The sequence below is a fragment of the Hyaena hyaena genome, unplaced genomic scaffold (assembly GCF_003009895.1).
Source record: "Hyaena hyaena isolate Hyena2069 unplaced genomic scaffold, ASM300989v1 scaffold_96, whole genome shotgun sequence".
In the NCBI taxonomy this organism is placed as follows: domain Eukaryota; kingdom Metazoa; phylum Chordata; class Mammalia; order Carnivora; family Hyaenidae; genus Hyaena; species Hyaena hyaena.
In genome coordinates, this window is record NW_024080729.1 from 2,246,882 (window position 1) to 2,271,341 (window position 24,460).

The following is a 24,460-nucleotide window of genomic DNA, read 5'->3' on the forward strand; positions in this document are numbered from 1 at the left end:
ACTGCATGTAGTTCTTACAATACCCAAAGAAGCTCTGTGCGCTTTGGTTTTACTCTTGAAGCGATCCCAGGGAAGGACCCTGAGGACAGACAGCACTGCGTCAAGGTTCAAGGTGTGTGCTGACTGCAGAAGAGAGCGGTGTCAGGACAGGGCTGGGAGGGGGAACTGGTTAACGTCTGCAAAGGGCAGGAGCCGGCTCAGCGGTGTAAGGACCGCCTCTGTGCGCGCCCTGGAAATGCAAGCCGCTCTCGGCTTGGCTTCCCCCGCTGGCCCAGCCTGGGTGGCTGGCGGGGAGCCTGCTGGAAGGGAAGCCCCATCTGAGGGAGCAGCCGCAGGACCCTGGAGCCGTGGCTTCCCCCTCCCTGACCTTTAGCTCGAGCTGATGAATTGGCAGCAACTGTGTGACATCAGGGAGACATTTACTTTTTTTGTGAGCACAGAGCTTCCACGTAAAAATCCCTCGGTCACAAGACGGAGGCCGCCGAAGCCCAGGCACACTTGTGGCCGCAACAGGTGACGGGCACCTGCTCCAAGCCTCCAGAAGTCTGCGTAATCCTGGGGATTCCAGGCAGCCTTGGGGATGGCCATGTAAGGGTGCTCGCTGGCCTCATTTTTCTCCCGCTGCGCTGCCAGCTCTTAGCCCTTCAAGGGAGGGATCGTGGGGGCTGGGCACACCGGGTGAGTGCCCAGGAGCCCTCAGCCTCCAGCACTTAATTTTATGTGACCACTCTCTCCTTGTCCTCACCCTTGGTGACATCTAGCCCTCGGTTAAAATGAAGGGAGCTCAAAAGGTATCCACGCATGTCTTATGTCTTTTCTTGACTTTTGTGTGTTTTGCAGGGTGGAGGGAGGGCGATCGGAGAATGAGGAATCTAACGTCTAAACGAGAGTGGTAGAAAGAACCATTATTTTAAAACAGCAAAAGTCAGTTGCAGGGAACTTAGATCTCTAAATACTGCAGACCTCTCATCTTAACAGAGGAGGAAACTGCAGGCTCAGAAAGGGACTTGCCCAAAGGCCTCACGGCCTGTGAGTGGCATAGGCAGGACTAGAATGGTGACTTGGGCCTTGGTTCCCTCACTGATAAAATGGTGTGGTGGGATTTAATGATGTCCAAGATTTCCCTCAAGAACTTACTTAAATGGGGCGCCTGGGTGGCTTGGTCGGTTAAGCGTCCGACTTTCGCTTAGGTCATGATCTCACGGTTCGTGAGTTCGAGCCCCGCATCGGGCTCTGTGCTGACTGCCAGCTCAGAGCCTGGAGCCTATTTCGGAGTCTGTATCTCCCTCTCTCTCTGACCCTCCCCTGCTCACGCTCTCTCTCTCCTAGAAATAAATAAAAATCTTTAAAAAAAAAAAAGAACTTACTTAAATGTAAGGGGCACGGCGGTGGCTCAGCCAGTCAAGAGTACGACTCTTGATTTCGGTTCAGGTCACGACCTCACCGTTCATGAGATAGAGCCCCGAGTTGGGCTCTGCCCTGTCAGATTTGGGATTCTCTCTCCCTCTCTCTCTGCCCCTCCCCAACTTGTGTGTGTGCATGCACATGCGCTATCTCTCAAAATAAAAAAATAAACATTAAAAAAAAAAAGAAATTAAGATGTGAAATCATAACTGAGTGACTCGCCTAGGCTCCCTGAGGGACCCTAGTGGATCTAGTGGACCAGAGCCCAGGGCCCAGGACAAGACAGGATACATGCCGAGGAAGGGGGCGGGGGGACCAGATGACCAGCTAACTCCCAGACTTTGGGATAGACGATTTCATTACCTTTGATACCCACCTGTTCACTTCAGTCCCTTCCCCCGCCCTTGTTTCAGACACCAACATTTACCCTAGAACAGCCTTCTTCCCCTTTCCCTTCCCTTCCCAACCCACGCAGGTACACATTCCCTAATTTCTGCTTGTTTACTGGTCCACTAACTCAAGCTTATATGTCTGTAGCTTTCCACTGCCTTTTATTAAGGAATCACTCACTAAGTGATTTAACACTCACTGTCACGTTTAATCCTCCTATCTCTGTCTTCTGATGTAAGTTATCATCCTCATTATGTACATGAAGAAAGCCAAGGCTCAGAAATTTCCATACTTGCATATTCCCATAGTTTATAAGTGGTAAGTTCCTGGGGCGCTTGGATGGTTCAGTTGGCAAGCGTCCGACTTCAGCTCAGGACATGATCTCCTGGCTCGTGAGTTCAAGCCCCACATCTGGCTCTGTGCTGACAGCTCGAAGCCTGGAGCCTGCTTCGAGTTTGGGGTACGCCCCCTCCGCCCCTCCCCCATGCACACTCTGTCTCTCTCTCTCTCCTTCAAAAATAAATAAACATTAAAAAATAAGTGGTAAATTCCCATAGTGACTGAAATCTAACTGGAGACCAGGCTTCATTTCTTATATTACCTCCCCAGCGACACCACCTTGCATTACGTCTCCAGCAGCCCTGAAGCTCTGGCTGTGGCCCATTAAGTTCACTAGGACATAACAGGTGGTAAAGAGATGGAGGTCACTGGCCTTATTCCTGTGAGGACCCAATATCTTTGTCTTACTCCAAGACCACAGACTTCTATGTACCTTTGAATTTGATGAATACTTGGAATTAAGGAGAAGTGTCTTTCATGACTACTGGACAAAAGTAGAAAGTAATCAGTTACCGTTTTGTTCCTCTGAGCTTCCTAGGAACTAAAAAGAATGCAAGCCCACCAAATTGTCAGTGTTGATAAACTACGTTACACAGATCAATTTGCATACATTTCCTAAAGCAGCAGTTTAGGCAGTCTCCGGTAACTGAATTCTGTAGTTTGGGGAGTAAACTATCTTTTGGCCACCCTGAGTCACGCTCCCTAAGGCATCTCCAGCTGGTCAGCAGGTCACTCCAGGTGGGGGAAGGCCACAGCTGAAAATGCAATAATACCCTGGTAGGTTCCAGGGAGCCTCTGGGAGTAGGGACTCTCAGACAGGTGTCAGCAGGGGTCTGACGCTGGAGAGGCTAGGTGGGTGGGATTTGGCGTGAAACCATGCAGGTAAGGCCATTTCTTTGTTTATTCTTTGTGCATTCCTTCTGCGGGTACTTACTGAACACCCCAATGGGCAAATTAGATATGGGGCTGCGTTGGACACTGAGAATTCCACAGCTAATAGTGGGGTTAGAAGTTAATATTCTGGGGCGCCTGGGTGGCTCAGTCGGTACGGTGTCCGACTTTGGCTCAGGTCATGATCTCACGGTTCGTGGATTCGAGCCCGGCGTCGGGCTCTGTGTTGACAGCCAGCTCAGAGCCTGGAGCTTGTTTCAGATTCTGTGTGTGTCTCTCTCTCTCTGACCCTCCCCTGCTCACGCTGTCTCTATCTCTCTCAAAAATAAATAAAACATTAAAAATTTTTAAAAAAAGAAGTTAATGTTCTAACTCTGGAGACCAACATATAAGCAAGCCATTTTTCTACAGTGTGAGGCATGCCATCAGAGCTATGGTCCCTTAATGGAGGGAAGAATTCATTCTGCTAGGCTGGGAGTGAGGGACTGGTCTGGGAAGGTGTCCTTTGAACAGAGATAGGAGGTGGAGAGAGTACATTCCAAACCCAGAGAGGAGCTGGGGCAAAGGTACAAAGCCTGAGTGAGCACAGCCTGATCAGGGACCTTGGAGTCCCGCATGTTCCACAGAGAGCAGCCTTGTTTTTTTATGCATGAAGAACTTTTGAGGGTGTCAGTCTATATCATTATAATCATAACCATCAGACCTAACATAGAACTTACTCTGTGCCAGGCAGTCTGCTAAGTGCTTTACTCACATCTCCCATTTTAAACACAACAACCCTAAGAGATAAGTCTTAACACCTTTTATAGGTGAGAAAACAGGCTTAGGGAGCCGGGAAGATACTGCCCCAGGTTAAAAAGCGCCCGTGCTGTTCTTTTCCCAATTGCTTCTGTTCCTTTTTTTTTTTTTTTACAGATTTTTGTTTTGGAGGCGTGACCTTTTTTCTCACATGTATGTATGTATGGTCATGTCCAGGCCCCCTCCTGTCCGACGGGGCACTCTGGGAGGTCACCCATTTGGCCTTGGCCTTTGCCTCCCCACAGTGTTCCAGCAAATGATGGTGTATGCATTGAACCAAGCCTGAAGTTCCGTTTGTTGTGTTTTTTTTTTTATATGAGAAAATTAACCCTAAAGAAGAACTGAAACGTACCGAGAAGACTTTATTGTACACACCGCTGCTGCCCAAGGCATTTGCCCTGAGTTCACGTTCACAAAGATAGGACTATTACTGGAAAGTGGTCCTTTAAATATATGCGTGTGGGGGGGGGGGTGTTGTGTGTGTGTGTGTGTGTGTTACAAATTGAAAGTTAATTAGGCTCCGATTTTAGAGAGCTTTAGCTGCCATCTGGAGCTTAAACTTGATTTTATGGTGATAAGAAAAAGGGAAGGGAGACGGTCTTCCACCAGAAACTTTTCACATTCCACCTTGGTGAGCAGCGAAAAGTGTTTGAGGGTTCAGCTTAAGAAGAGCCTGTTGAATGCAGGATGGGTCGGAAGGGAAAGGGTTTGAGAAGGCTCCAGTTGACAAGTCATGATCAAGTCTGGGGGTGCAGGGTGGGGAGTTAGGGCCTGAATTTAGGTGAGGCTGATGGTCATGGAGAGGGGGATGTTGTGAAAGGACGCTAACACATGGTAAATATATTTTTATACGTAAAGCCTGGCTCATTGGTTTTCCAAATAGGATGGGGGAGGTGGGGATTTGGTTTTTGGTTTTTGTTTTTTTTGTGTGTTTTGGGGTTTGTTTGTTTGTTTTACCGTGGACCCCACTTGTATCGTTATGATACATTCGCTTTTGCAAATCTTTCCCCTGAGTCCAGGATATCACTTGTTGCCTGTACCTGAATGAAACGCAAACGCGGATACATAAAGGCTTGAATCTGCGTCTAAACTTAGCCCCCCGCTGACTTGGAAAGAATCTCAACTTGGCAAAATGCCTTCCTCTCTCTTCAAGCAGCAGGTCTAAAAAGTAGCTCTCTAACCACCCCCCCCCACCCCCCTAACTAATGAACTATATCTAATAGCTTCTCTTTACAGAGTCCTTTGAGAAAGAGATGGCGTTTGTTTTTGACCTCATTATCCATTTCAGCCTGTCCTTGATGAAAATAATCGCCCCTTAGGCAGGTACATTCCTCACATTCCTCTCTCCGCTAGCTGCTAAGACGTTGTTAACCCCAGCGACCATGGGAAAATGCTGCCGTCTGCTTCAGAGAGTCTAAAAGGAGTGAGCCCAAGATAACAAGAGGTGAAGAGGTCAGAGTGGAAGCCTCTTTCATCTTTTTAGGCTGTTTCCAACCCAGACAAAGGATTCTGTCCAGGGGTGCAAGGCCCACGCGGCTTTATTTTATGGTCTGGCCCTGAAAGGGGGTTGGGAGGGCCGTGTCGTATCTGGATATTGTTCTGGAGGCGAATGCCTGGCTCCCGGGAAGTCCTCGACTCCTGGGGGAATGCTAAGTGGAAGGAAGGGCAAGCCGCCCCTGCCTCGGCGGAAGAGACCACCCAGCTACTCAAAGGGGAGTGTGAAGGGCTTGAATGGAATGAGCTGCAGGATTTATCATTTAGACAGTGAGATTAAGGGTGTGAGGCTGTTTAGCGGCTTCAAGTAGGAGTAGCTCCAGAAGAGAAGGGGAGAGGGTAAAGGGGGGGAGGCTGGGGAGGGGAGCGGGGGGATGAATGGAGAGGTAAGGACCGTTTGGAAAACTGTGTGGGTTTGGGGAGAGCGGAATCCAAATTTCCTCCCAGCTTGCCACTAACCTGCTTTATGACTTTGAACAAGTCATTTCTCCCTTTTGAACAATGAAGCGATCAGAAGGGTACCAGAAGGTGCCTCAAGGAACGGCCTGCTCCGCCCCCTCCCCTGCTTTTCCTCAGCTCACTTCATTGATTGTGCTTTATTAGAAAAGTTGTGTGACCACATTATCAATAATTGAAAGTCAACAACCCTGCATCGCACCAAAATCCCCAGTCCAGTCCCCAGCGCCTTCCTACAAGAACGACTGCCTTTTGGATAGATTTCCCTTCGATCTCTTTTCATAAGTGTCTATACTTTTTATTTTTTAACTTTTACTCATTTATTTTTAAAGACTTATTTATTTTTGAGAGAGAGAGTGCAAGCAGGGAAAGGGCGGTGAGGGGGGCGGGGGGTGGCCGACAGAGGATCCGAAGCGGGCTCTGTGCTGACAGTAGCCAGCCCAATGCGGGGCTCGAACTCAAGAACTGTGAGATCATGACCTGAGCTGAAGTCAAGATGCTCAACTAACTGAGCCACCCAGGGGCCCCCTTAAACATTTTTTTAAGTGTTTATTTATTTATTTTGAGAGAGAGAGAGTGAATGAATGGGGGAGAACTACTCCGTGTGGTTCTCTCTCCGTGTTCCGATAGGGCCCCACTTTCCCCTTCAGGCCCAGCGTGCAAGTGGAAGCAGCCCCCCTCGCTCTTGCTTTTCCAAATGCTGCTCACACCTTTGCACATAGTGCCTTTATTAAACTCTCTTCAAAGTTCCCAATTTTGATCGTGCCATCTGTTTCCTGCTGGGACTCTGATGGTCCCAGAATATATATGATTAGTACTTTCCAGATTACTACCCACAATCTACGTGCCGCATAGCACTGTGTTGAATATATACATACACTGTATACATATGCCTAATTCGCGTAGCCATTCCCTAATCCGTCCACCACGTGTACTCTGCTTCCTGTTTTTCCTGTGTGTGTGTGTGTGTTTTGTTTATGGTTTGGTTTTTTGGTTTTTGCTTTTCTTTCTTTCTTTCTTTTTTGTTTCTTTCAGTATCAAAACCTCAGCGAAATACCATCCCCCCCCACCCCCACCCCCACCAAGAAATCACAGTTTCATTGCAGGCACTCCCTTTTCTAGTTGGGTTTAAGCTCATGGCACCCAGGCCACTGATCCTTACATGTTTGTTTTCAGTTGCAGACCTTGGCTGCCTGCAGGGAACTGAACCCACTGGTAGTGTGAAATTAAGAAATGGATGCTAGACGAATAGCAGAGCCAACTGATGTGACACAGGTAGAAGTTCTGGGATTGAGGAGGGATGGAGATGAGAGAGTTGTTGGAAAAGGCCCCCTGGCTGGCTGGCCTGTTTCAGGACAGGGCTATCTGATTATGACCCAGGTTCCTTTATCAGAACCCAGAAGTGGGCCCTCATCTGACGTTTTGATTTGTGTATCAAATGAAAATGCCAGGTGTTTACTTTTCAACTAGAAAAATGTCGGGTGGGCCTGAATCTTTGCCTTTGTAACTCTTACTTTTCCTTGCCTTTGACCCTCCCGTTCACAGATGCTTTACAATTGCAAGCTACATAGGAATCACCTGGGAATCTTGTTAAATGCAGACTGGGGGGCGCCTGGGTGACTAAGTCAGGGTGAATGACTGACTTAGGCTCAGGTCATGATCTCACAGTTTGTGAGTTCGAGCCCCACGTCTCAGAGCCTGGAGCCTACTTCAGATTCTGTGTCTCCCTCTCTCTCTGCTCCTCCCCTGCTCATGTTCTCTCTCTCTCTCTCTCAAAAATAAAACAAAAATTAAAAAGAAACAAATGCAGATTGGGATTCAGGAAGTTTGGGGTGGGACCTGAGAATTTAATTTAAAAAAATTTTTTTTAATGTTTTATTTATTTCTGAGAGAGAGAGAGAGGCAGCGTGAGCAGGGGAGGGTCAGAGAGAGAGACACACACACAGAATCTGAAACAGGCTCCAGGCTCTGAGCTAGCTGTCAGCACAGAGCCCGACACAGGGCTTGAACCCACAAACCGTGAGATCATGACCTGAGCCGAAGTCGGACGCTTAACCGACTGAGCCACCCAGGTGCCCCTGACAATTTAATTTTAACGTATGCCAAAATTCCTTCAGTCTAGTACGACCTGTCTTCTGGTGCCACTGAGGGCTATAAAAGAATGCCTTCCGGGGCACCTGGGTGGCTCAGTCGGTTAAGCGTCCGACTTCGGCTCAGGTCATGATCTCATGATTTGTGGGTTCGAGCCCCGTGTCGGGCTCTGTGCTGACAGCTAGCTCAGAGCCTGGAGGCTGTTTCAGATTCTGTGTCTCCCTCTCTCTCTGACTCTCCCCTGCTCACACTGTCTCTCTCTCTCTCTCTCTCAGAAATAAATTAAAAAAAAAAAAAAAAAAGAATGCCTTCCTTGGGGCTCCTGGCTGGGTCAGTTCATGGAGCATATGACTCCTGATTTCAGGGTAGTGAGTTCAAGCCCCACGCTGGGTGTAGAGATTACTTAAAAATAAACTCTTAAGGGGCGCCTGGGTGGCTTAGTCGGTTAAGCGTCTGACTTTCGCTTGGGTCATGATCTCGCGGTTTGTGGGTTCGAGCCCCGCGTCAGGCTCTGTGCTGACTGCCAGCTCAGAACCTGGAGCCTGTTTCAGTCTGTGACACCCTCTCTCTCTGACCCTCCCCTGCTCACGCTGTCTCTCTCTCTCTCTCCTAGAAATAAATAAAAATATTAAAAAAAATAATAATAAATAAACTCTTAAAACCAAATGGATGTCCTTCTTTGCTCTAGTTCCGATCATGGTAATTTATCATTTAATATTCGGATGGGCAATCTTCTGTTTCAGTCCCTGGTGGAGGAGTGGAGCAGCAGGCGTAGCTTCCTGAAGCAGCAAGGGGAGATCTCTGAGAGGTGGGAACTTCTTCACCTCGGGGCTGAAGGACAACTGGCTGTCATTCTTTCCTGCTATTCTCTGTTGTCATTGTCATTGCCTGGGAGCTGTGGACCAACCACACACCCACCCTTCACTTTACCTGAAGCCAGAAAACCTCAACACCTGAGGTCTTTGCTTCTTCTGTGTTTGTGAAGGGACTTAGCTTGAACCTTCAAAGACAGTCCCCTCATAATTTTAAATGAAGAATTGAATAGAATAGAATGGGGGAATTAGTCATAAGCATATTACTAACATCACTTTACCTTTTAAAAACACTTGACAGTTTACAAATCATTTAGAGATCCGCCATCTTTGGATTCTTATGGTGCTGGCAGCTGGGGCTGGCATTAACCTCATTTTCTAGATAAAATGAGCCTCAGAGAGGGCAAATGACATATCCAGGATCAACCAGCTACTGGGTGGTAGAACTCGGGTTTACCTTCTAAATGCCCTTCTTAGCTCCGAGGCGCCTGGGTGGCTCAGTTGACTTGGGCTCAGGTCATGATCTCACAGTTCATGAGCGTGAGCCACGCATCGGGCCCTGTGCTGTCAGCATCGAGCCTGCTTGGGATTCTGTCTCCCTCTCACCCCCACCCCATCTTGCTCTCTCTCTGAAAAATAAAATAAACATTTAAAAAAATATTTAAAAAAACAAATGACCTCTTAGCCTGGATTGCACGTCTTCTTGATTTTCTGTGTAAAAAGAACAACAGTGCACCTGGGTGTGTCAGTCGATTAAACATCTGACTTCGGCTCCAGTCATGATCTCACAGTTCGTGGGGTCGAGGCCCGCGTCGGGCTCTGTGCTGATGGCTCAGAGCCTCGAAGCTGCTTCAGATTCTGTGTCTCCCTCTCCCTGCCCCTCCCTTGCTTGTGCTAGCTCTCTCTCTCTCAAAAAATTAATTAATTAAAAATCAAGAAAAACTATTAAAAAATAAAAATAAAATTAAAAGAATTGCAGCAATTGCTGTCTCTCCCCAGGTTTCTATGATTTGACCCTGCCCATTCTCACTGCCACTCTCCCTTCCCAGGCTTCCATCATCACACACTGGAATTATCACCAGAGCAGTCCGTCTAGATTGTTAAGACTAGAACAAATTCTCACAGAGCCCTACTATGTGCCAGGCCCTGTGTGCCAAGCTCTGAGGGTAGGGATGACTTTGTCCTGACCTTCTAGGAGACACAAAGACCTGAAACAGGTCACTGCAATGGCATGAGGAAAGAGCCGTGACGGAAGGTGTACACATACCTGCGGCGAGGCTAGGTGTCGGAAGGCGGCTCCTTCCTGCTGGTCTTCTGGATGCCAGGTTTTCTTCATCACAGGCACCGAGTGTTGTGTGTTCCCTGGTCAGGATCCGCTAGTGACATCACAGTGCCAAGACTCCAACTCGTGCCAAGTCCTCCATTATCTGGCCCCTGAATCTTCACATTCCTCACGACAGCTCTCTATGCCGGTCACCACTTTATTCCTGATTGGTCCAGACACATATTCTTATGATTCTGGTCAAAGAATCACAGTGATAACTTTAATACTACTTATCGGTTGTCTATGTCTCTCTGCTAAGTGCTTTTTAATGTTCTTTCATGTAATACTCCCATCTCAGTGGGGGTAGGTATCATCTTCCTCATGGAGAACCTTGGTTCAGAGAGATTAAGTAACTTGCCCAAGTCACACAGCTAGAACATAGCTGAGTAGAACTAACCCCCCAGGTCAAACCCAAAATCATACACACTTGCCATTCTACTCTGCTGAAATGAGGGGCAGAGAATGCTGTATATTAGGAATTAGTAAGGTTTAAAAATTTTTAGTGTTTATTTATCTATTTTTTTACATTTTTATTTATTTTTGAGAGACAGAGAGAGAGCATGAGCAGAGAAGGGGAAGAGAGAGAGAGGGAGACACAGAATCTGAGGCAGGCTCCAGGCTCTGAGCTGTCAGCACGGAGCCCGATGCGGGGCTCTAACTCACGAACTGTGAGATCATGACTTGAGCTGAATCTGGATGCTTAACTGACTGAGCCACCCAGGCACCTCGGGATGAGTAATTTTGTCTCCTTACTCTCGCCGCTCCTCCACCTGAAACACTCACTTTCTCCTTCAGGGATCTCAATGTTGCACTTCCTGAAACACCCCGGAGACTTTCCTCACCTTGAAGTCCCTCTGATGTTGCTTGCTCCCTTTATACTGTATGATCTAGGATTACTTAAGCTTCCAAGGCCTTGGAATTGTTCTCTAGTGATTTTGTGGAGGAACCTTTGAACCTGACTACCAGCTCCTCTTCAGACTGGCGAGAGGGCCAACATCCATAATAATAGCTAACAATTAATGTTGCTGAAAATGGAGACCAGTTATTCAGAACACCAGTAGAGGTATCAAGAAAGCCTCGCAAAACAAAACAAAAACAAAAACAAAACAGGTGAGCAGTATAATTAACATGGTCATGTCTCTGGGCTACAGTTTTCTCATCTGTAAAGTGCATGGACTTGAACTAGATGGTCTCTAGTCAGGAAATATTTATTGTATTACTCCCCCTCCTCCACCCCCCACCCCCCCGGGCACCAGGCACTGTTCTAGGTACTGGGGATACAGCAGACAAAAATTCTTGCTGTTATTCCAGGAGAAAGAGACTCAATAGACAAAGCAAATATGAAAATACATGAAGTGTATATATTATGTCAGACAGTGATAAGTGTGAAGGAGAACTATCAAGCAGGGAAGGGGAAAGGAAATGCCCAGAAATGACATTATTTGACTTGCATTTTAAAAGATTCACTTGCTGACGTGGAGAATAGACCATGAGCAGATAAGTGAGTAATCAGGGAGACTGATTAGCAGATAGCTGTGGCAGTCCAGTCCTGGACTGGTGGTGGGGCTCGGACAAGGAGTAGAGATTAGAAGTGGTCAGAGGCTGGGGGCCCCGAGGTGGCTCAGTTGGTTAAGCATCCAACTTCGACTCATGGTTCATGAGTTTGAGCTCCATGCTGGGAGCCTGCTTTGAATTTTGTGTCACCCTCTCTCTCTGCCCCTCCTCCCCCACACCCTGTCTCTCTGTCTCTCTCAACAATAAATAAACATTAAAATAAATAAATAACTAAAAAAGAAGTGGTCAGACTTTGGATGTATTTTGAAGGTAAAGCCAACACAATGTACTGATGGATTGTATGTAGAACTGACTCCAAGATGTCTCCAAGATCTTTGCCCTGGAAGGAAGGAATATCTGTGAGTTGACATATTGAGGATGGGGAAGACTAGAAATGGAGCAGGTTTTGAGGAGACAATCAAGGGGAAGCATGGAGTAAGCAGTGGATACATGAGTCTGGAGTTTAAGGGGGAGGTCCGGGCTAGAGATATAAACGTGAGAGCTGTCCAGGTATAGATGACGCATCAGATACTTAAAATTCTCTGGGCCCTGGCTTCTTCCCCCAGCCTGACGTCATGCAGCTGGTATTGGCCAGATTTGCAATGAGTACAAACTGACAGTGCCTCACCCCTGCCTCTCTGTTTACCTCTTGCTTCCTGTACAAAGTGAGCTTGAGGACAACCATGGAAACTCACTCCGCATCACCATATGTATAACCCAGAGAGTTGGGATGATAGGGGAGTTGATGCTCTTGTTGAAGAGAAGCCGATGGATACATGTAGATCCCTTTTATCCCTTCACAGACAGTTCTGAATCTCCTTAGAAGGTTCTGTGGAGAATAGCATCAGTATTCCATAGTGGTGGTCACTCAGTAGTGCTCGATAATGCATTCTTGAATTGGTTTATCCTTTCTTCTCTGTTTTCGTCACCCTGTCCCTCATTTCTGCTCTCTGGAATTTCATTCCCGTATAAACAACCTGCATGCAAACCTTTTATTAAGGTTCTGCTCTTAGAGGTGCCTAAGCTCAGCCACGTGGCATTAACATGAGACTGAATGAGATCACCAAATGGATTGGTGGAGATTGGGTGCAGATACAAGGATTGAGCCCCACGACCCTCCAACATGTAGCGGTGAAAGAGATGGAGCGAACCTACCCTAAAGAACAACCCAGAAAATGCAGTGTCTTGGAAGCCAAGAGTAACAAGTATTAAAGGGAGAAGGAATGGTCGGCTGATCCCTGCTGAGCAGTCAAGTAAAGATGGAGACTAAAGATGACTTTTAGGATTAACCACAAGGGGGGTTGGGGAGGCTTGCCGACCTCAACAAAGGGCAGTTTGGGTAGAGTTGTGTAGTGATTGAAGTGAGTTTGAGAGAGGTGCCTGGGTGGCTCAGTCGGTTAGCAGCTGACTCGGTTTTGGCTCAGGTCATGATCTCACGGTTTGGGAGTTGGAGCCTGCTTGGGATTCTTTCTCTCTCTGCCCGTCCTGGCTCATGCTCTCTCTCTCAAAGTAAACAAATAAACTTAAAAACAACAACAACAACAAAAGAAATGAGTTTGAGAGAGATAAGCTAGAGGGGAAATAGGGTCAGGAGAGACTCTCTCTCTCTCTTTTTTATGTTTATGTATTTATTTTGAGAGCGATTGTGCACGTATGGGAGAGCAGGGGAGGGACAGAAAGGAGAGAGAGAATTCCAAGCAGGCTCTGCACTGTTGGCGCAAGCCCGAGTTAGGGCTCAAACCCATGACGCATGGAGGGTTTCACCTGAGCTGAAATCAAGAGCTGGACACTCAACCAACTGAGCCACCCAGGCATCCCAGGAGAGACTCTTTTCAAGATGGGGGAAATTATACCATATTTAAATATATTTATATGCCGTTGTGAATGACTTAGCGAACAGGGAAATAGAGATGGTACAGAAGAGAGCATTGCTGGAGGGAGAGGATGGGATCTAGAGGCCAGTGAAGGTGTCTGCCTTAGATAGATAGGAGCCAGACAGTTTATCCCCAAAATGCAGGAGGAAGAGCAGAGTGTGCGGGTAAATTCTCACATCCCACGGCTCACTGAGTGCTTGAGTTGCAAGATGTCAATCACACTTGGGGCCTGTGCCATCCACCACACTCCTTGATTTTTTTTAACTGTTTATTTATTTTTGAGAGAGAGAGAGAGAGACAGAGCATAGGCAAGGGAGGGGCAGAGAGGGAGGGAAACACAGAATCCGAAACAGGCTCCAGGCTCTGAGCTGTCAGCACAGAGCCCCATGCGGGGCTCAAGTTCACCAACTGTGAGATTATGACCTGAGCTGAAGTCGGACCCTCAACCAACTGAGCCACCAGAGCCCCAACACATTCCTTCATTTAAAGTGGGACCAGAGGGAAGTGGAGGCAACCTGCCCAAGGACACACCATTGATTAGAAGCAGATTTGCAGTTAGAATGTAGGCTCCTCCTGCCCTGCCCAGCACCTGAAGGCTCTCCCTTGGGGGGAGTCTTGACCTTAGTCAGTTATCCGCCCCCCCCCCATTCCTGTGCTCCAAGTCACAGCGGCTGGCCTAGCGGACTCCAGGAAGGACAGCAGAACAGGGACATGGAGACACAGGCAAGCCCCAGAATTGGACCACCAAGTCACCAGGCGAGTTAACTTGATGGTTTGCTGATGAGTTCATGGCATCTCCCTAGGAGTATTTAGGAATCGATTTAATCACCATAAAGAAAGCTGTAAACGGGCAAATTGGGTTGAGCAAAATCCGCCAAAATGCAGAAGGAGGATATTATAAATCCAAGTGCAGACCGAAGGGCACAAATCCTTCTGGAACCTAGATTCCTGGTCTCAAATACTCTGTCAGGCCTGGTTTCTTGATTTGTGGTTTGGAAACACGGTCTCTCTAAGCTTAGAGTTGAAATGGGTGGGCAGTGAGGGGGGGGGGGCGTCACAGAGAGGCACAAACCCTGTGGAAGAGCCGCACACACAGCTTCGCCTTGACCTCCAGGAAGCCTGCAAAGCCTCTGCATTGTCTCTCAAACATTCTCTGTGCTTTTGTGTGATGTCCTGCGCCAAGTGCGTCAGGTATGCGGGTGGGGGAGGGAGGTATAGATCCAAAACAGAGACACTGGAAGAGGTCCTGTCCTCACATTTTTACAGTCCTTTTTTTTTTTTTTTAATATTTATTTTTGAGAGAGAGCGAGTGAGCGGGGGAGGGCCAGAGAGAAAGAGAGACAGAATCCAAAGTGGGGTCTGTGCTGACTGCAGAGAGACTGACGCGGGGCTCAAACCCACGAACCACGAGATCATGACCTGGGCGGAAGTCAGACGCTTAACCCGCTGAGCCACCAGGCGCCCCCAAAGTTTTCCAGTCTTATAAGAAGAAGCTATTCGCTCATTTGACTAATTTCATGCCTGCTTCTGGGTCTCTTGCATCTCCGTTATTTCAGGCCTGGATGGAAGGGAGCATACAGTTTACGGGGTGACTGTCTTTAGTCACTGCACAGGCAGCTCCCTAACTGTGGATTCAAAAATATAAGTTATAAACCGCTCTTGGGTACAAATTTCTCCCCTGTGAGCTTGTTGAGCGCGATCCACTTATCTCTAGTGCCGATCGCCAGTTAAATCCTGCCCGAGTAGCTGAAAGCCTGTTTGTTTTAGGACAAACAGGAAAAGGGGGCCCTCCCTGAAATTCGGGCCTCGGGTGGAGCCTGAAGCCAGGGCTCTCGCGCGTTTGTTTGGGGAATACTTAGGCTGGGACGCCCCTCTTTCCCCTTTTCCACCAAAACAGGACTCGAAGAGGTGGCCAGGCCCCGGATCTGACCACCAGTCGGGGGCTGAGGGTGGGCCGGGGACACGCGAGCTGGAATGTGGCCTCCCTGTGATAACCCAGGAATGCGTCTCTGACAAAATCGTCCGGAGGTCCTCATTTCTGTCGCCCTTCGCAGCTGCTTCAAAACACTTGCAGTATCAGTGATTTCATGGAATCCTCGCCGCCTTCTCGTGAGGTAGGTGGGGCGGGGAGTATTATCACCATCGCACAGCTGGAGACCCGTGTGACTCGGCCTGGGTCACGGGACTCAGAAGCTGCTGAGCTGGAACTCGAGGCTGGGTCCCCTGATGGTGAGTCGGCTGCCCAGGTGACCGGGAGCCTCAGCAGCCACCGGGCCCTCAGATGAGGGTGTGGCCTTCTTGCCTGCGACTCGAAGGGCCACCTGGCTTTGGGTCCTGGCTCTGCCCAGGACCAGCTGCCTGGCCTTGGACAAGTTGGTTAAGGGTCTCTGTGCCTCCTTCCTCGACTGTACGATGAGCAAAATAATAGTACCTGAATCCCCGCGAGGTGTTTTGAGGAGTAAATGAGGGATCATAGAGAAGGCACACGTGTCAGTCACGGTGCAAGACGTCCATACATGTCCCCTCCCGGCCTCGGAAAGTCTTTTCCTCAAGGCACAGCGCACAGGACTTGTTTCAGAATCCTGCAAGGGACACCTGGGTGGCTCAGTCCCTCATGCATCCCACTCTTGGTTTCTGCTCATGGCATGGTCTCGCGGTTCGCGAGTTCGAGCCCCGCGGTCGGGTCGGGGCTCTGTGCTGACATAGCGGAGCCTGCTTGGGATTCTCTACGCCCTGCCCCCACTCTCTATCCCTTTCTCTCGCAAAATAAATAAATAAACATTAAAAAACAAAAAAGAATCCTGCAGAAGGCTTTCTGCTTTCCTACCTCCCCTCGCCCACCCTTCCCTCTCTTTCTGTGACAATGCTGCTCTATGTTATTGGTGTTTGTACTTTTCATAGTGCTTTCCTAGCCACACCTCTCGAGATCTTCGCGACAACCCCGTGAGGTCATCAAACTCAAAAGTCTTCTTCCCTCCCTTCTTATAAATGAGGGGAAACCAAGGCAAAAGAGGCCGGCGACTGCCCTAAGGCCACGCCTCTAATGGCCACAGAGCTGGGACTCCGGCCCTCTTGGAATTTCAGCTCTTGGTTACTGGAAATTGTTACTTGTCTGGGTTTCCTTTTTTTGCCTTTGTAAGTGGCAGCTAAGGGACCTAAGTGAATCTCTGCGAGTTCAGGATTACCTCTCAGACTGAAAACAACCAAGAACAAAAGCAAAGTGGTTTGCAGCTACCAGACCCCCTCCAGCCCACATTAACCTCCCTGCACGTCCTTGGGGCTGGGGGGGGGGGTTGTGGGGGGGGGGTTGGAGAAGCAAACCCAGGCGAGAGGTGAATTCCAGCTGACTCCCTACAAGTGGGTGACAGTTGAAAAGGTCAAAAGGGCGTCGCTCCCTCCTGATATTCCAGCGTCAATTCTGCTGCTTGATATCTGAGAACACCTCGAACAAGTCAAGGTGCACCTCGACTTCCTCATCTATAACATGATGACTGGATTAGATAATGTCCCCACTGCCTTCCTGATAACCCAAAAGGGACTTGCTTAAGGACAACAGTGAAATTTAACAGGCAATTAAAAAGCAAAAACTTTTAAGGTTATTTATTTATTTTAAGAGAGAAGGAGAGAGAGAGAGAGAGAGAGCACGCGCATGGGGGAGGGCAGAGAGGAGAGAGAATCTCAAGCAGGCTCTGCAATGCCAGCACTGACATGAGGCTTGAACCCACCAACCACGAGATTATGACCTGAGCTGAAAGCCTGCACTCAACTGACTAAGACACTCAGGCACCCCCACCCCAAATCTTTTTTATCATGAAAAATTTCAAACCAAATTTAATGTCAACAAAACTTCCACTTATGCTTTACCTATCATTTATGTTCTTTCTTGTACCTCCAGCCCCAACCACTTGGTTATTTTGTAGAGTTGCGTGGTTAGTTTGTATAGTTCTTGTTTTAAGTGAAATTTACAAATCTCTCTTTAAAATTTTTTTTTAATCTTGATTTATTTTTGAGAGAGAGAAAGACAGACTGAGAGAGGGGGAGGAGCAGAGAGAGAGGGACACCCAGAACTCAAAGCAGGCTCCAGGCTCTGTGATGAGAGGCTCAAACCCACAAACTGTGAAATCATGACCTGAGCTGAAGTTGGACGCTTAGCTGACTGAGCCACCCAGGTGCCCCCCGCTCCCCTGTCTCTCTTTCTCTCTCTCTCTCTTTTTTTTTTTAAGGCTTATTTATTTATTTTTGAAAGACAGAGAGAATGCAAGTAGGGGAAGGGCAGAGAAAGAGGGAGAAAGAGAATCCCAACCAGGCTCCACACTGTCAGTGCCGAGCCCAGTGTATAGCTCCATCTCACCAACTTTGAGATCATGACCTGAGCTGATAGCAAGAATTAGACGCTTAACCTGCTGAGCCACCCAGATGCCCCAAAACGCAGACATCTTAACTGTGTAATACTGACAAATAGATTTGCCCTTGTAAACTACACCTCTCTCACAATAGAGAATATTTCCACCTTTCTAGAAAGTTCTCTCCTGTCCATCATGGGCAAATGGATAACAGAACTTATTAAACAATTAAATTAAACATCAGTGTGAACTTAGCAAACACGGAGGGGTTAGTTAGCACATGCTCTCTTCAGGCTGGCTAGGCCAGAGTCAGATCTGCTGTCTTAAGCTATTTTTCTCCTTCCAGCCTCTGTCCACTCCTGCTACCTGTGGGGCCCTAGAGGTGACGGCCTTCTGCATGTGCTCTGTGTCTAGTTATTGTTACCTGGGCTGCAAATTCTTAGAAGCTTTTGGGGCACCTGGCTGGCTCAGGCAGTAGAGCATGCGACTCTTGATCTCGGGATCATGAGTTCAAGACCCACGTTGGGTATAGAGATTACTACAAATAAATAAACCTAAAAAAAAAAAAAAGAAGCTCTCGTTTGTTTTTCTTAAATGCCTAATCTCTAGGGTTTTTCTTTTGTTTTCCTCCATTGTTTCTTTTTTTAAAAAATATTTATTTATTTTTGGGAGAGCACAAGCAGGGGAGGGTCAGAGAGAAGGGGACAGAGGATCTGAGGCAGGCTCTGCGCTGACAGGCGGACAGCAGACAGCTTAGTGTGGGGCTCGAACTCACGAGCCACCTTGAGATCATGACCTGAGCCAAGATCAGACGCTTAACTACTGAACCATCCCGGTGCCCCTCTTCTGTTTTTCTTTCCTACCACTGTTTTCTCCTAATGCTGCTGTTTCTCTCCATCTTCTCTAAGTTCACCACTGCCCTTTGTTTGGGACTGTTTATATCCTGAACACTAGGCACTGAGCTGTAACCCTAGGGCCCCCCTCCCCCACCCCCAGACCAGGCACTTAGTCCACAGTGAGGGAGGGAGGGAGGGAATGAATGCAAAGGACAAGCACTAGAAACACCTGCAGTCCACGAAGGAACCCCAACCTGTCAGCTGTGTCATTTCTGGACCACATCTCTCTCTCTCTCTCTCTCTCTCTCTCTGCATTGAGCAAGAAGCTATTTATCTGCCCCTTTGGAAGTCCCAGCATTTCAAGGGAAGGAGGCTGATTTACTGGCAAAATGTGACCCAGAGGACCATTCTCCCCCACCCCCACCCCCACCCCTCATCATTAAAGCGCGCGCGCACACACACACACACACACACAGAGCAAGCTGGGCTATCAGGGATACTTCCTGTTTTCCTCCCTTGAAAGCATCCTGGGTAGATGAAACAGGGATCCGAGGGACTGTCTGCCTCTGGGGCTTCGGGACTGGCAGAATGGCTTTTAACCCTCTGCTATCTCCAGCGCCTGAGTGCCCTAGGTAGTTTATGTTTTCTATTTTCTGGGTAGTTTTAACTTCTTGAGGGCAGGGGCCTTGCATTCATTCATTCGTCAAACATTACTGTACTCGACTAAATGCCAGCCTTTGTTTGAGGATCTGGGGATACAGGGATGAATATATGACACAGTCCCTGGCCTCATTCGTCAAACAGCAATGACTACAAGTGCTGACAAGATTAAGCACTTTCTCTGTGTCATGCACTCACTACATGCTTTTCATGCATTCCGTGGACACAACAAGCCTATGGGGCATTATTATGCCCATTTTACAGATAAGGAAAGCAAGGCTTATGGAAGTTAAATAAGCTGTCACAGGCCCATGAATAGCAGATGCCAAGGCTGGGGTTAGAGTCCAGTGGTCTGACAGCTCAGGCTGCCGTCTTCACTGCTACACTAGCCTGCTCTCTGCAGAAACTACCTCCTGGTCTTAAACGTGGTAATGACTCACTGCAAGTAATTTTTACAAATGCAGTTTATTGCTGGGCTTGGTCAGGGTATCTTCTGATGATACAAACCTGATGACACAGGTTTGTTTGCTACCCACTGACTGCACTGTTTTGGACTAGATTGGAAGTGAGGTGCTTTGCAGCCCCTGGAAGCAAGCCTGAGAAACTAAGGGGTCACGTTTGGCCCCTGTTTGGAGACAAAGACTGTTTCAAGCTTTCATTCCCTTTGCCATTTCTGGAACAGACCAGATTCCCCTCACCTTTTTCTTTTCTTTATTATTATTTTTTATTTTTTTTTATGGGGAGGAAAGGATATTTCTGAAAAAAAACTTGATGGGAAGCTGATACATAATAACAGCTACGAAGTGAACTGTATATATACCGACGAATTATTCTACGCAGGTGAGGATACCCAGTAACCTTGAGATCTGTAGGTTAGGGAGACTGGCACCAAACGTATCTTAAGGTGCTTCCGATCTGCAATTCTATCTCTTTAAGACCCAGAGCTCCCATGCCAAGGCTGTTCCGTGATCCTCGGAGATTTCAGGGGTGGGGAAACTGGATGGAACGCGCTGACATACAACAAGCAAAAAAAGACCTCAGCATTTTTGCCTCGCCTCGGTGGCTCCTGGTCCCCCCCCCCCTTTTTTTTCCTCTCCCTCTTTCATTTATTTATTACTATGTTATTCCCTGGCCCTGCGCTGTGTCAATACTGATAAAAGCAAATCTCCCCACAAACAGGTGCAGCCAGAGCTGCCCCTTGGACAGCTGCCAGGGAATGTGATCGCTCAGCTGAGGTGACCTGCCTCTGCCCAACCCCCTTCTCGGGTTCCAGCCCGGGGCATGTGTCCTTGGGCAGTTAATGTCTGTGTGTTCAGAGCCTGGTATCTCAGTTGGCATCACGGACTCCAGATAGCAGATGTAGTTGGGGTGGGGTGGACATGTGCAGGACAGAAGGGGGGCCTCCAGGAGTTATTTATTTTCCCTTTCGGTTTCTTCGGAAACTACATAGATAATACTACGTCGCCAAGTTCCTCCTGCGAATTTTTGAAAATATTTCCTAAGAATATCACCCCCTGACTTTTCTAGATAAGAAATATTTTTTTCCAGGCTTACCCATTTCCATATTCACATATACGCTTGCAATATAAGGACCCCAAAGACATTATCTGAGCACCTCCGAGGGCTTAGTTGAGGGTTCACCTACAGAAACATTTTGTGAGCCCCCCCTGATATCCAGAATGCATTTTGATGCTACCAAGCCATGTGACTTTGACTCTGATTTGTAAAAAAATATACATATTTCATCCCCTCCCCCCTCTCCCTCCCTGCCCCCACCCCCATTTCTGTGTTTTGTTCCCAAGCATCATTTCCCCCACTTCCCTAGGGCACTAGCCTTTCCGGAAATGCCCCAGTTCAGCAAGCAGCCTCCACCTCCCCGGGAAGTGAGAGGGGGCCATGCTGCGGTGACAGCGCAGGGCGGGCCCGGGGCTGGGCAGGCGGCCGGGGCCGAGGGCAAGGACTGGAGCCCGAGCCGACCGCCCCGCGGAGCGCCGCCGAGCAGCCAGCAGCTCTGGGAGGGGAGGAGGTTGCTATGCAAATGTGCCGCGGGCTGCGGGCCCCCTTTACCCAGGGGCCCTCCGGTTGCCAAAACAGACCATTCCCCAGAACAGTCGCCTAGAAACGGGCGCTGTCATAGCAGCCTCTCAGTAGCGGCGAGCCAGCCGCGCTGCCAGGAGGAGCTGGGTCAGGGTGTTCAGACCTCTTCAGTACCCCCTCCCCATCCCGTCTCCACCTCAGGGAGGGGAGTGGTGGCTTGGGCCCCTCCTTGGAGCAGGGGAGGGCACTAATTGGATTGGAACACTCCAGAAACGCATCAGCTGCTCCTCCCTGGGGGAAAGGAGTGTGAAGGGGAGGCTTCAGACTGTCTTTGTGATGGGTCTCAGCCTCACCCTCCCTGCAGCCTCGCCCTGCCTTGGTCCTCACCAGCCTCTGCCCACCCAGCACCTCCCTAGGGCACCACAACCAGCTCATGGTGGAGGGGAGGGAGCAGACAACAACCAGATAACTCCCTAAAGGAAATTCAGCCATAAAGAGGGGTAGGCGATGCTATAGCCATTGAAGATACAGGGTCTGACCTGCTTTGAAGGGGTTAGGGAAGAATGCAGGTTGCTGTGAGCCCCAAGCCAGTGCCCTGACCACTCCATCCCCAGCCCTTCCCCTTCTCAGCAGCCTCCTCTCACAGCCTGTGGGGCCTGGCCGTCCCCACGCCCTGGGAATAGGGATGGTTTCCTACCTTATTTGGCAGCAAGAGAGCTTGTCATTTAAGTGCATGTATCTTGCCTCTTAACAATTAAAGTACAGTATAAACTTCTAAAAGGCAGGACACATATAATTCTGTGAAGGCACACCTTGACCATGAAGAACAAGACTGATTTTCACAGATCTGCCTGAAAGCGGTGCCAGTGATTTTATCACCCTGGGAGGCCTCTAATGTTGCCTTTGCAGCAACTGTTTTAGATTGGCCTTCAGAGACTACTTAAAACCTCATGAAACTCTGGGATTGGGGACAGGAGAAGATTCTGCATCAGCCTGAGTGACATTAAGCCAACAGGTGGACTATGGATGGAGAAAGTGACTCCTCAGGACACAGCGTTCCCTGGGGTCCAGATGCTGCACGCCATGGCCAGAGCACAAGCCTGACGGGGGGGGGGGGGGGGGGGGGGGGGGGGACAGTTTCGTACTAACGTGCTGGGCAAGAGAATTTCCTTCATAATCCAGAGAAGGCCTTGGGAGTTGTATGGACTCTCTAAACATAAAGTTTTCATTCAATCTTGTTTCGTAAGGCAGCATGTAAACATGTAATCTCTCCCTTCTCTTTCTCCTTTCCTTCCTCATGCATTGAGTGCCTATAGTGTGCCAGGGACTGGAGATTCAGAGAATCATTGATATCATTCTATATTTGTAAGAAGAAAGATAATGCTTAGTGCAGGGGACATTTGCCCTGCATTAAGGTCACCAGTATGTATCTTTTGATTAACTTTCTTGTGTTTGTGGGTTTTCCCTAGATCATAAATCTCGCTTCACTGAAGGCCAGAAATTTACTTTCCCAGACTCCTTTGCAACTAAGGTTGGAAAGGCATGTGGCCTAGGTTCCACGTGAGGTTTTGATTTGGAAGAGGACAACAGGAAGCAGGTGTCCTGGGGAAGGGACTTAGAGGAGGCGTCTGGCCTTCGGAGCAACAGGAGGAATGGTCTGAGGTCCAATTCCCACCATTGTTGCAGGGGGTGAGTTGAGGCAAGTTGCAGAATTTATGCCAATAGCTGCCTTGGTGGCTTGGCTAGAAAAGTACCCCTAGGTGGTTTGGGCATCATGCCTGAATTCTGAGTCTCTGCCTATCTTCCCTTCTGGATTTTGTGAGCTACTGAATGTTGTTTTCACAAGTTCCTTTTCTGTTAGGGGCACCTGGGTGGATCAGTCGGTTAAGCATCTGACTGGATCTCGGCTCAGGTCATGATGTCACGGTCCTGGAGATAGAGCCCCACCATCAGGCTCTGTGCTGACAGGGCAGAACCTGCTTGGGATTCTCTCCCTCCCTGTCTCTCTGCCTCTCCCCCCAGCCCCCACCCCACTTGTGCTCTCTCTCTCAAAATAAACTGAAAAAGGGGCTCCTTGGCTCAGTCAGTTAAGCATCTGACTTCGACTCAGGTCATGATCTCGTGGTTTGTGAGTCCGAGCCCCATGTTGGGCTCTGTGCTGACAGTTCAGAGCCTGGAGCCTGCTTCAGATTCTGTGTCTCCCTCTCTCTCTGCCCGCCCCCCCCAACTTGCACTCTGTTTCTCTCTCTCTCTCTCAAAAATAAACATTGAAAAAATAATTTAAAAATATAAACTGAGGGGTGCTTTGGTGGCTCAGTCAGTTAAGAATCTGACTTCGGCTCAGGTCATGATCTCACGGTTCATGGGTTCGAGCCCCACTTCGGGCTATGTGCTGACAGCTAGCTCAGAGCCTGGAGCCTGCTTCAGATTCTGTGTCTCCCTCTCTCTCTGACCCTTCCTGCTCAAGCTGTCTCTCTCTCTCAGAAATAAATTAAAACATTAATATATATATATATATTTTAGTTTATATTTCAGTTTATATATATATAAAAACTGAAAAAATCATCAAAAAAAGAGAGATAAGTTCCTTTTCAGTTAGAGCGGATTCTGTTGTTTGTAACTAAGAATTCTGATACAGATGGATGGATAGATGAATGAACAAGTGGATGGGTGGGTAGGTTGAAGGGTGGGTGGGTGCAAAACGGATGGATGAATGGGTGAGTGAAAGGGTGAATAAAGGGTGGGTGGGCAGGCACCAAAATACGGAGTGATTTGGGGGCGGGGTGGGACTTTAGGTTAGTTTTCCTCTTTGGTTCTCTGTATTTTCTTTTCCGTCTCCTAACCCTCTTCTGGCTCCTCCTTATTCTATGAAAGCGTGTTACTTGCATAATAATAAAAAAGTTATCAGAAACCAACATCTAGAAGAGCTCACCACACAGGGAAGATAAAAAGCTGAGGTTCTAAGCCAGTAGGTGCTCTGGAAGGGCTCGGACTCTGGACTTCGATCCCGCTGTATCACCACGCCTGCCCTGACCCCCAGCAAAAAGCCTTCTCTTTGTCTCCCTCCTCCACACCCAAGGCTGTGCCCACCAATCAGGGACATGCGCTGGCTCATCCTGCTTTGTGACATTTTCCTATTGTTACCCAACAGTCTTAT

The 24,460-nt window shown here is 48.5% G+C and overlaps 1 long non-coding RNA gene across 1 annotated transcript; it reads right to left on the bottom strand.

The window, feature by feature from the left end:
- Positions 1 to 8,533: 8,533 nt before the first annotated feature.
- On the bottom strand, positions 8,534 to 24,365 carry LOC120233837. The gene is made up of 3 exons (XR_005528929.1): positions 24,236 to 24,365; positions 9,943 to 10,193; positions 8,534 to 8,758 (listed from the first exon to the last, which is right to left on the bottom strand). It is a non-coding gene; the product is annotated as an uncharacterized LOC120233837 (long non-coding RNA).
- Positions 24,366 to 24,460: the final 95 nt, after the last annotated feature.